The sequence below is a fragment of the Pseudophryne corroboree genome, chromosome 6, assembly GCF_028390025.1.
Source record: "Pseudophryne corroboree isolate aPseCor3 chromosome 6, aPseCor3.hap2, whole genome shotgun sequence".
NCBI classification, from domain to species: domain Eukaryota; kingdom Metazoa; phylum Chordata; class Amphibia; order Anura; family Myobatrachidae; genus Pseudophryne; species Pseudophryne corroboree.
In genome coordinates, this window is record NC_086449.1 from 370,178,014 (window position 1) to 370,189,077 (window position 11,064).

The 11,064-nt window shown below is 46.4% G+C and overlaps 1 long non-coding RNA gene across 1 annotated transcript in view; it reads right to left on the bottom strand.

The window, feature by feature from the left end:
• LOC134935289 (uncharacterized) overlaps positions 1–8,365 on the bottom strand; it is a 121,839-nt gene extending 113,474 nt beyond the window's left edge. The window contains exon 1 of the long non-coding RNA XR_010180032.1: positions 8,255–8,365. This is a non-coding gene — a long non-coding RNA (uncharacterized LOC134935289). The remainder of the gene's footprint in view (positions 1–8,254) is intronic.
• Between the last annotated feature and the right edge of the window lie 2,699 nt (positions 8,366–11,064).

Consider the following 11,064-nt stretch of genomic DNA (forward strand, 5'->3'; position numbering starts at 1 on the left):
TGATAAAGAGATAGTATACTCGTAACTAGTATGTATGTATAAAGAAAGAAAAAAAAACCACGGTTAGGTCACTGGTATATACAATTATGGACGGGCTGCCGAGTGCCGACACAGAGGTAGCCACAGCCGTGAACTACCGCACTGTACACTGGTTGATAAAGAGATAGTAGTATACTCGTAACAACTAGTATGACGACGGTATAAAGAATGAAAAAAAAACCACGGTTAGGTGGTATATAATACAATTATGGTTGGACGGACTGCCTGCCGAGTGCCGACACAGAGGTAGCCACAGCCGTGAACTACCGCACTGTACACTGGTTGATAAAGAGATAGTAGTATACTCGTAACAACTAGTATGACGATGGTATAAAGAACGAAAAAAAAACCACGGTTAGGTGGTATATATTATAATACAATTATGGATGGACGGACTGCCTGCCGAGTTCCGACACAGAGGTAGCCACAGCCGTGAACTACCGCACTGTACACTGGTTGATAAAGAGATAGTAGTATACTCGTAACAACTAGTATGACGACGGTATAAAGAACGAAAAAAAAACCACGGTTAGGTGGTATATATTATAATACAATTATGGATGGACGGACTGCCTGCCGACTGCCGACACAGAGGTAGCCACAGCCGTGAACTACCGCACTGTACACTGGTTGATAAAGAGATAGTAGTATACTCGTAACAATTAGGATGACACTATGACGGTATAAAGAATGAAAAAAAAACCACGGTTAGGTGGTAGGTATATAATAATAAATAATACAATTCTGGTCGGACGGACTGCCTGCCGTGTGCCGACACAGAGGTAGCCACAGCCGTGAACTACCGCACTGTACACTGGTTGATAAAGAGATAGTAGTATACTCGTAACAATTAGGATGACACTATGACGGTATAAAGAATGAAAAAAAAACCACGGTTAGGTGGTAGGTATATAATAATAAATAATACAATTCTGGTCGGACGGACTGCCTGCCGTGTGCCGACACAGAGGTAGCCACAGCCGTGAACTACCGCACTGTACACTGGTTGATAAAGAGATAGTAGTATACTCGTAACAATTAGGATGACACTATGACGGTATAAAGAATGAAAAAAAAACCACGGTTAGGTGGTAGGTATATAATAATAAATAATACAATTCTGGTCGGACGGACTGCCTGCCGTGTGCCGACACAGAGGTAGCCACAGCCGTGAACTACCGCACTGTACACTGGTTGATAAAGAGATAGTAGTATACTCGTAACAATTAGGATGACACTATGACGGTATAAAGAATGAAAAAAAAAACACGGTTAGGTGGTAGGTATATAATAATAAATAATACAATTCTGGTCGGACGGACTGCCTGCCGTGTGCCGACACAGAGGTAGCCACAGCCGTGAACTACCGCACTGTACACTGGTTGATAAAGAGATAGTAGTATACTCGTAACAATTAGGATGACACTATGACGGTATAAAGAATGAAAAAAAAACCACGGTTAGGTGGTAGGTATATAATAATAAATAATACAATTCTGGTCGGACGGACTGCCTGCCGTGTGCCGACACAGAGGTAGCCACAGCCGTGAACTACCGCACTGTACACTGGTTGATAAAGAGATAGTAGTATACTCGTAACAATTAGGATGACACTATGACGGTATAAAGAATGAAAAAAAAACCACGGTTAGGTGGTAGGTATATAATAATAAATAATACAATTCTGGTCGGACGGACTGCCTGCCGTGTGCCGACACAGAGGTAGCCACAGCCGTGAACTACCGCACTGTACTGTGTCTGCTGCTAATATAGACTGGTTGATATTTAAAGAGATATTAGTAGTATACAACAATACTATACTGGTGGTCAGGCACTGGTCACCACTCCTGCAGCAAAAGTGTGCACTGTTAATTAATATAATTGTACTCCTGGCTCCTGCTAACAACCTGCAGTGCTCCCCAGTCTCCCCCACAATTAATTATAAGCTTTTAATTTATACATTGATGACTGTGCAGCACACTGGGCTGAGCTGAGTGCACACAGACTGAGTCACACTGTGTGACTGACTGTGCTGTGTATCGTTTTTTTTTTCAGGCAGAGAATGGATATAGCAGAGAGAAGTGAACGGATATATTATATTAAATAAAAGTTAACTAGCAACTGCACTGGTCACTGACTGTGGTAAACTAACTCTGTCTGCGACTCTGCACAATCTCTCTCTATCTAATCTATCTATCTCTATTCTAATGGAGAGGACGCCAGACACGTCCTCTCCCTATCAATCTCAATGCACGAGTGAAAATGGCGGCGACGCGCGGCTCCTTATATAGAATCCGAGTCTCGCGATAGAATCCGAGCCTCGCGAGAATCCGACAGCGTCATGATGACGTTCGGGCGCGCTCGGGTTAACCGAGCAAGGCGGGAAGATCCGAGTCGCTCGGACCCGTGGAAAAAAAAGTGAAGTTCGTGCGGGTTCGGATTCAAAGAAACCGAACCCGCTCATCTCTAGTTGTTACGAGTATACTACTATCTCTTTATCAACCAGTGTACAGTGCGGTAGTTCACGGCTGTGGCTACCTCTGTGTCGGCAGTCGGCAGGCAGTCCGTCCATCCATAATTGTATTATTATTATAATATATACCACCTAACCGTGGTTTTTTTTTCATTCTTTATACCGTCGTCATAGTGTCATACTAGTTGTTACGAGTATACTACTATCTCTTTATCAACCAGTGTACAGTGCGGTAGTTCACGGCTGTGGCTACCTCTGTGTCGGCAGTCGGCAGGCAGTCCGTCCATCCATAATTGTATTATTATTATAATATATACCACCTAACCGTGGTTTTTTTTTCATTCTTTATACCGTCGTCATAGTGTCATACTAGTTGTTACGAGTATACTACTATATCTTTATCAACCAGTGTACAGTGCGGTAGTTCACGGCTGTGGCTACCTCTGTGTCGGCAGTCGGCAGGCAGTCCGTCCATCCATAATTGTATTATTATTATAATATATACCACCTAACCGTGGTTTTTTTTTTCATTCTTTATACCGTCGTCATAGTGTCATACTAGTTGTTACGAGTATACTACTATCTCTTTATCAACCAGTGTACAGTGCGGTAGTTCACGGCTGTGGCTACCTCTGTGTCGGCAGTCGGCAGGCAGTCCGTCCATCCATAATTGTATTATTATTATAATATATACCACCTAACTGTGGTTTTTTTTGCATTCTTTATACCGTCGTCATAGTGTCATACTAGTTGTTACGAGTATACTACTATCTCTTTATCAACCAGTGTACAGTGCGGTAGTTCACGGCTGTGGCTACCTCTGTGTCGGCAGTCGGCAGGCAGTCCGTCCATCCATAATTGTATTATTATTATAATATATACCACCTAACCGTGGTTTTTTTTTCATTCTTTATACCGTCGTCATAGTGTCATACTAGTTGTTACGAGTATACTACTATCTCTTTATCAACCAGTGTACAGTGCGGTAGTTCACGGCTGTGGCTACCTCTGTGTCGGCAGTCGGCAGGCAGTCCGTCCATCCATAATTGTATTATTATTATAATATATACCACCTAACCGTGGTTTTTTTATACCACCTAACCGTGGCAGTCCGTCCATAATTGTATACTAGTATCCAATCCATCCATCTCCATTGTTTACCTGAGGTGCCTTTTAGTTCTGCCTATAAAATATGGAGAACAAAAAAGTTGAGGTTCCAAAATTAGGGAAAGATCAAGATCCACTTCCACCTCGTGCTGAAGCTGCTGCCACTAGTCATGGCCGAGACGATGAAATGCCAGCAACGTCGTCTGCCAAGGCCGATGCCCAATGTCATAGTACAGAGCATGTCAAATCCAAAACACCAAATATCAGAAAAAAAAGGACTCCAAAACCTAAAATAAAATTGTCGGAGGAGAAGCGTAAACTTGCCAATATGCCATTTACCACACGGAGTGGCAAGGAACGGCTGAGGCCCTGGCCTATGTTCATGGCTAGTGGTTCAGCTTCACATGAGGATGGAAGCACTCAGCCTCTCGCTAGAAAACTGAAAAGACTCAAGCTGGCAAAAGCACCGCAAAGAACTGTGCGTTCTTTGAAATCCCAAATCCACAAGGAGAGTCCAATTGTGTCGTTTGCGATGCCTGACCTTCCCAACACTGGACGTGAAGAGCATGCGCCTTCCACTATTTGCATGCCCCCTGCAAGTGCTGGAAGGAGCACCCGCAGTCCAGTTCCTGATAGTCAGATTGAAGATGTCAGTGTTGAAGTACACCAGGATGAGGAGGATATGGGTGTTGCTGGCGCTGGGGAGGAAATTGACCAGGAGGATTCTGATGGTGAGGTGGTTTGTTTAAGTCAGGCACCCGGGGAGACACCTGTTGTCCGTGGGAGGAATATGGCCGTTGACATGCCAGGTGAAAATACCAAAAAAATCAGCTCTTCGGTGTGGAGGTATTTCACCAGAAATGTGGACAACATGTGTCAAGCCGTGTGTTCCCTTTGTCAAGCTGTAATAAGTAGGGGTAAGGACGTTAACCACCTCGGAACATCCTCCCTTATACGTCACCTGCAGCGCATTCATAATAAGTCAGTGACAAGTTCAAAAACTTTGGGTGACAGCGGAAGCAGTCCACTGACCAGTAAATCCCTTCCTCTTGTAACCAAGCTCACGCAAACCACCCCACCAACTCCCTCAGTGTCAATTTCCTCCTTCCCCAGGAATGCCAATAGTCCTGCAGGCCATGTCACTGGCAAGTCTGACGAGTCCTTTCCTGCCTGGGATTCCTCCGATGCATCCTTGCGTGTAACGCCTACTGCTGCTGGCGCTGCTGTTGTTGCCGCTGGGAGTCGATGGTCATCCCAGAGGGGAAGTCGTAAGCCCACTTGTACTACTTCCAGTAAGCAATTGACTGTTCAACAGTCCTTTGCGAGGAAGATGAAATATCACAGCAGTCATCCTACTGCAAAGCGGATAACTGAGTCCTTGACAACTATGTTGGTGTTAGACGTGCGTCCGGTATCCGCCGTTAGTTCACAGGGAACTAGACAATTTATTGAGGCAGTGTGCCCCCGTTACCAAATACCATCTAGGTTCCACTTCTCTAGGCAGGCGATACCGAGAATGTACACGGACGTCAGAAAAAGACTCACCAGTGTCCTAAAAAATGCAGTTGTACCCAATGTCCACTTAACCACGGACATGTGGACAAGTGGAGCAGGGCAGGGTCAGGACTATATGACTGTGACAGCCCACTGGGTAGATGTATGGACTCCCGCCGCAAGAACAGCAGCGGCGGCACCAGTAGCAGCATCTCGCAAACGCCAACTCTTTCCTAGGCAGGCTACGCTTTGTATCACCGCTTTCCAGAATACGCACACAGCTGAAAACCTCTTACGGCAACTGAGAAGATCATCGCGGAATGGCTTACCCCAATTGGACTCTCCTGTGGATTTGTGGCATCGGACAACGCCAGCAATATTGTGTGTGCATTAAATATGGGCAAATTCCAGCACGTCCCATGTTTTGCACATACCTTGAATTTGGTGGTGCAGAATTTTTTAAAAAACGACAGGGGCGTGCAAGAGATGCTGTCGGTGGCCAGAAAAATTGCGGGACACTTTCGGCGTACAGGCACCACGTACAGAAGACTGGAGCACCACCAAAAACTACTGAACCTGCCCTGCCATCATCTGAAGCAAGAAGTGGTAACGAGGTGGAATTCAACCCTCTATATGCTTCAGAGGTTGGAGGAGCAGCAAAAGGCCATTCAAGCCTATACAATTGAGCACGATATAGGAGATGGAATGCACCTGTCTCAAGTGCAGTGGAGAATGATTTCAACGTTGTGCAAGGTTCTGATGCCCTTTGAACTTGCCACACGTGAAGTCAGTTCAGACACTGCCAGCCTGAGTCAGGTCATTCCCCTCATCAGGCTTTTGCAGAAGAAGCTGGAGGCATTGAAGAAGGAGCTAACACGGAGCGATTCCGCTAGGCATGTGGGACTTGTGGATGCAGCCCTTAATTCGCTTAACAAGGATTCACGGGTGGTCAATCTGTTGAAATCAGAGCACTACATTTTGGCCACCGTGCTCGATCCTAGATTTAAAGCCTACCTTGGATCTCTCTTTCCGGCAGACACAGGTCTGCTGGGGTTGAAAGACCTGCTGGTGACAAAATTGTCAAGTCAAGCGGAACGCGACCTGTCAACATCTCCTCCTTCACATTCTCCCGCAACTGGGGGTGCGAGGAAAAGGCTCAGAATTCCGAGCCCACCCGCTGGCGGTGATGCAGGGCAGTCTGGAGCGACTGCTGATGCTGACATCTGGTCCGGACTGAAGGACCTGACAACGATTACGGACATGTCGTCTACTGTCACTGCATATGATTCTCTCAACATTGATAGAATGGTGGAGGATTATATGAGTGACCGCATCCAAGTAGGCACGTCACACAGTCCGTACTTATACTGGCAGGAAAAAGAGGCAATTTGGAGGCCCTTGCACAAACTGGCTTTATTCTACCTAAGTTGCCCTCCCACAAGTGTGTACTCCGAAAGAGTGTTTAGTGCCGCCGCTCACCTTGTCAGCAATCGGCGTACGAGGTTACATCCAGAAAATGTGGAGAAGATGATGTTCATTAAAATGAATTATAATCAATTCCTCCGCGGAGACATTGACCAGCAGCAATTGCCTCCGCAAAGTACACAGGGAGCTGAGATGGTGGATTCCAGTGGGGACGAATTGATAATCTGTGAGGAGGGGGATGTACACGGTGATATATCGGAGGGTGAAGATGAGGTGGACATCTTGCCTCTGTAGAGCCAGTTTGTGCAAGGAGAGATTAATTGCTTCTTTTTTGGGGGGGGTCCAAACCAACCCGTCATATCAGTCACAGTCGTGTGGCAGACCCTGTCACTGAAATGATGGGTTGGTTAAAGTGTGCATGTCCTGTTTTGTTTATACAACATAAGGGTGGGTGGGAGGGCCCAAGGATAATTCCATCTTGCACCTCTTTTTTCTTTTCTTTTTCTTTGCATCATGTGCTGATTGGGGAGGGTTTTTTGGAAGGGACATCCTGCGTGACACTGCAGTGCCACTCCTAGATGGGCCCGGTGTTTGTGTCGGCCACTAGGGTCGCTAATCTTACTCACACAGCGACCTCGGTGCAAATTTTAGGACTAAAAATAATATTGTGAGGTGTGATGTGTTCAGAATAGGCTGAAAATGAGTGTAAATTATGTTTTTTGAGGTTAATAATACTTTGGGATCAAAATTACCCCCAAATTCTATGATTTAAGCTGTTTTTTAGGGTTTTTTGAAAAAAACACCCGAATCCAAAACACACCCGAATCCGACAAAAATAATTCGGTGAGGTTTTGCCAAAACGCGTTCGAACCCAAAACACGGCCGCGGAACCGAACCCAAAACCAAAACACAAAACCCGAAAAATTTCAGGCGCTCATCTCTAGACACACCTATACAATCCTTTTCCTAATGACCCGACATGGGGTGAACGGGCTACTAATTGTATACAGCAGGTGTGTATGAAAAACCATTCCAGTAGCGTTAGTCGATAAACGGCTTATAACAATCCTGCAGCGGTTGGGATCGTAGGGTCACATCTTAAGTATTGTTTAATATTTGTTGGACCGACCTCCCAACCCCATAGAAGCCCATACAGACTGAGCTATTTCTAACACAGTGGGGCAGATGTATTAAGCCTGGAGAAGTGATAAAGCAGTGATAAGTGCAAGGTGATAACGCACCAGCCAATCATTAGGTTTGAAAAAATGACACTTAGCAGCTGATTGGCTGGTGCGATTCTGCCATTTACCTGCTATCCTGTGTCCATTCCTGGTCAATGTCCTCCAGTCCTCCAGTTACTCTGATGTCTGGTCCTGATCTATGTTCTGCCTCCTGTCAAGTCTCTGTGAATACCCTGCCAGCTTGTGTTCTGTGTATATCCAGCCTATATGTCTGTGGTTACCAACAGCAAAGAACAGTCACTCCAGCCATGCCTGTAGTCACAAGTCTGCAGCATTACCAGTACACCTGAACCTGTACTCAAGTTACAGCTTAGCCTCTGGGTGTTATTGCAGACTGTGGCATAGTTACAGTTCATCTAGCAAGTCTCTCTGCATCTAGGCTCATGCTGTCAGCTTCCAATCCCAGTACACACCCAGCCCCTGATTGTTTCTAGCAGTTAACCATTATCTGGATATGTTCACCTACAACTAATACCTCATTGCTTCAGTTACTATTGTCCTTTTGTGAAACCTTCACACTCCTACTGTAGTTCAGCAATCTTCAGTCAGCATATCCTTTTAAGTCTGCTTGCAATTAACTCCTGCTTTGCCTTGAATCCAGTTATCAATCATCAAGTCCTGCTGTCTTCAGTTACACCAGATTAGTCTGCATTACCTAGCCAATGTCTGTCTGCTCTTAACCCCAGCCTTGCCGAGTCATCCTGATTATACCCCCAGACTATTACCTTGTGGTGCCCAGCCTATGGTGTCAGCCCCTACTGCAAGAAGTTTAAGTCCAGACAGCACCTCTAGTACCGGTGAGCGTATACAGCTCTAAAGGAACAGGAGTGGCTGTCATTGGTAGAAGACCCTCTCGCCAGCTCTAGGGGTCTCACACACATAATCCTGGAGGTCTCTAACAATTGCAGAATGTGATCACATTGGGTACATTTATCACCAGGCACAGGCAGTGATAGAAGCACTGAAAGGGCATTGTAATCGTGACTACCATGCACAGCGCCCATTTCCCGTGGAGGGTTCCTGGGGACCCAGCAGGAACTACATCCCCCGAAGAGTAGCCCATGGGTAACAATGGACTACAGCAATCTGAAGATTGCAGTAGCAGCAGAAGTCAATATCGTAAATGCTTTGCAATCCCGATATTGATACATCAGGTAATGCATCCCCATAGAACCTATGGAGGATGTGGCTGTGGGTGGAAATGGAGGGATTGCACCAGGTATCAGAGATACTTGCTGCGATCCCTCCTGCATACATTGGGGAGGATGAATAATATTTTTAGCTAGCTCCCAAAAACGTGTGTTTTCGGGGACATAGCTGTAAATATTGTATGATAAATGGGCCCCTTAGTGTGGCCACTGGGGTCCAGGGAGGAGGAAGCAAGTCCCGACTGCCACTGCATAGAGGGAAGGAGGGGCCACCAGAGCAAAGGTAAGAGTCGGGCACTGTGCCCAGGCCCGGCGACAGGGGGGGACAAAGGGGACACCTGTGACGGGCCCCGAAGCTCAGGGGGGCCCCAAGGATCATGACCACAAAAAACGGAGCAGTAGTACCTAATTATGTTTTTAAAATCATGCACTCCTGCCACCTGCAAATTAAGAACAAAAACTATTTATAATTACAAGCGCGCAACCCCCCCATTACCCAGTCACTTGGTCCAGTCCCTTGCATTGCCGTCGTGACGCTGGACTCTGGACTGGAGCCGCCGCCACGGACGTCATTCTTCTGGTCCCCGGACTTTGTAGCTTCACAGGTATGCCACTGCCCTCGGTATAGAGAAGCCGCTGCCGGAGGTGCAGGGAACCTGCTGCCGGAGGTGCGGGGAACCTGGTGCCGGAGGTGCGGGGAAGCCGCTGCCCGCTGTCTGGGGAAGCCGCTGCCCGCTGTCTGAGGAAGCCGCTGCCCGCTGTCTGGGGAAGCCGCCGGCGTCACCTTATGCCCTGTTCTTCCCTAATAATATCCCTTATAAAAGCCTCATTCCCCCCTCTCCCCCCGGTGCCTGTCACACAGGATTGTATATAGGTATAATACAGTATATAGTGTGTGTGTATGTATGTATATAATATATATATATATATATATATACATACACACACACACACATACATATATATATATATATATATATACACTCTGCAGATAAATGGCGGCAATTGGAGACGTTCAAATCAGTGACATGAAGTGACATGTTTATTCAAAGTTTCAGGGTCAAGCTCCCGTCAGTCATCAGGATAACAGAATACATTGTACAGTAGTGCCGCCTCTCATCTGCAGAGTGTATACCTGGGGCACATGCCCTAATGAAGAGGTCACTAGGGCAAGTAACATCTGTTGGAGGATATGTTTGAGTGCCGGTTCATATGGATTTTACATATATATATCCGGAAAAACGAGGCGGCACTCAGAGGCTTGGAAACACTCTTTTCACGTTTCCAAGCCTCTGAGTGCCGCCTCGTTCTTCCGGATTTCTACAGGAGCACCAGAGTAAGACAGCCGCATGAGGCAGCAGGAGTGCCGGGGTGTAGGTGACATATATATATATATATATATATATATATATATATAATATATATATATAATATATATATATATATTAACCACCCTCGGCTTTAAAAGTAGGGGGTTGAGGGTGCCCCAGAGCTATCAGTGTACCGGGCCCCAAAATTTCTGTTGCCGGCCCTGACTGTGCCATGCACCCATGGGCTGCACTACAGCTGCACTGCCAGGTCATTATTCATTTAGTTCCCAAGACCATCCATTTATCCGTCATTCACTCCTCTGCTCACTTATACCAGTGATTAGTAAATGATGCTGCCGAACAGGCAGATCTCATGCATTCTGCTCTCTCAGTAATACTGCAGTACCTCGCACCTCAATATGGAGAGCAGCATTAGCGTTGTCTCTCCTATCCCGAGTCCTCACTCCTTTTACTAAGGGGTGTTCCTGTGCAGCGTCCCCTCTCAGACCACCCCTTCTATCCCTGCAAGACAGGGATTGGGGACCTCCCATAGCGTGTTTAGGGGGAAGGTGGACAAACAGGTGTCTCTGCAATTTGATTTGATAGATGGAAGAGGACAGCCTGTGCTGGCTTTACTCTCCAGCATGACTGGGTGCAGGGGGAATGCGGGCATCGGAGGTTGTTAAGGCCCCATAGCAAGCACAATTCCTGCACCCACGGTAGCTATGCCCTTGAAACAGAGTAAGAAGTAGAACCATCAGAGGATGATGTGTAATTATTTTGCAGTAAGTTTGTGCATTACAAATTCCAGTGCCATCTGACTGAGA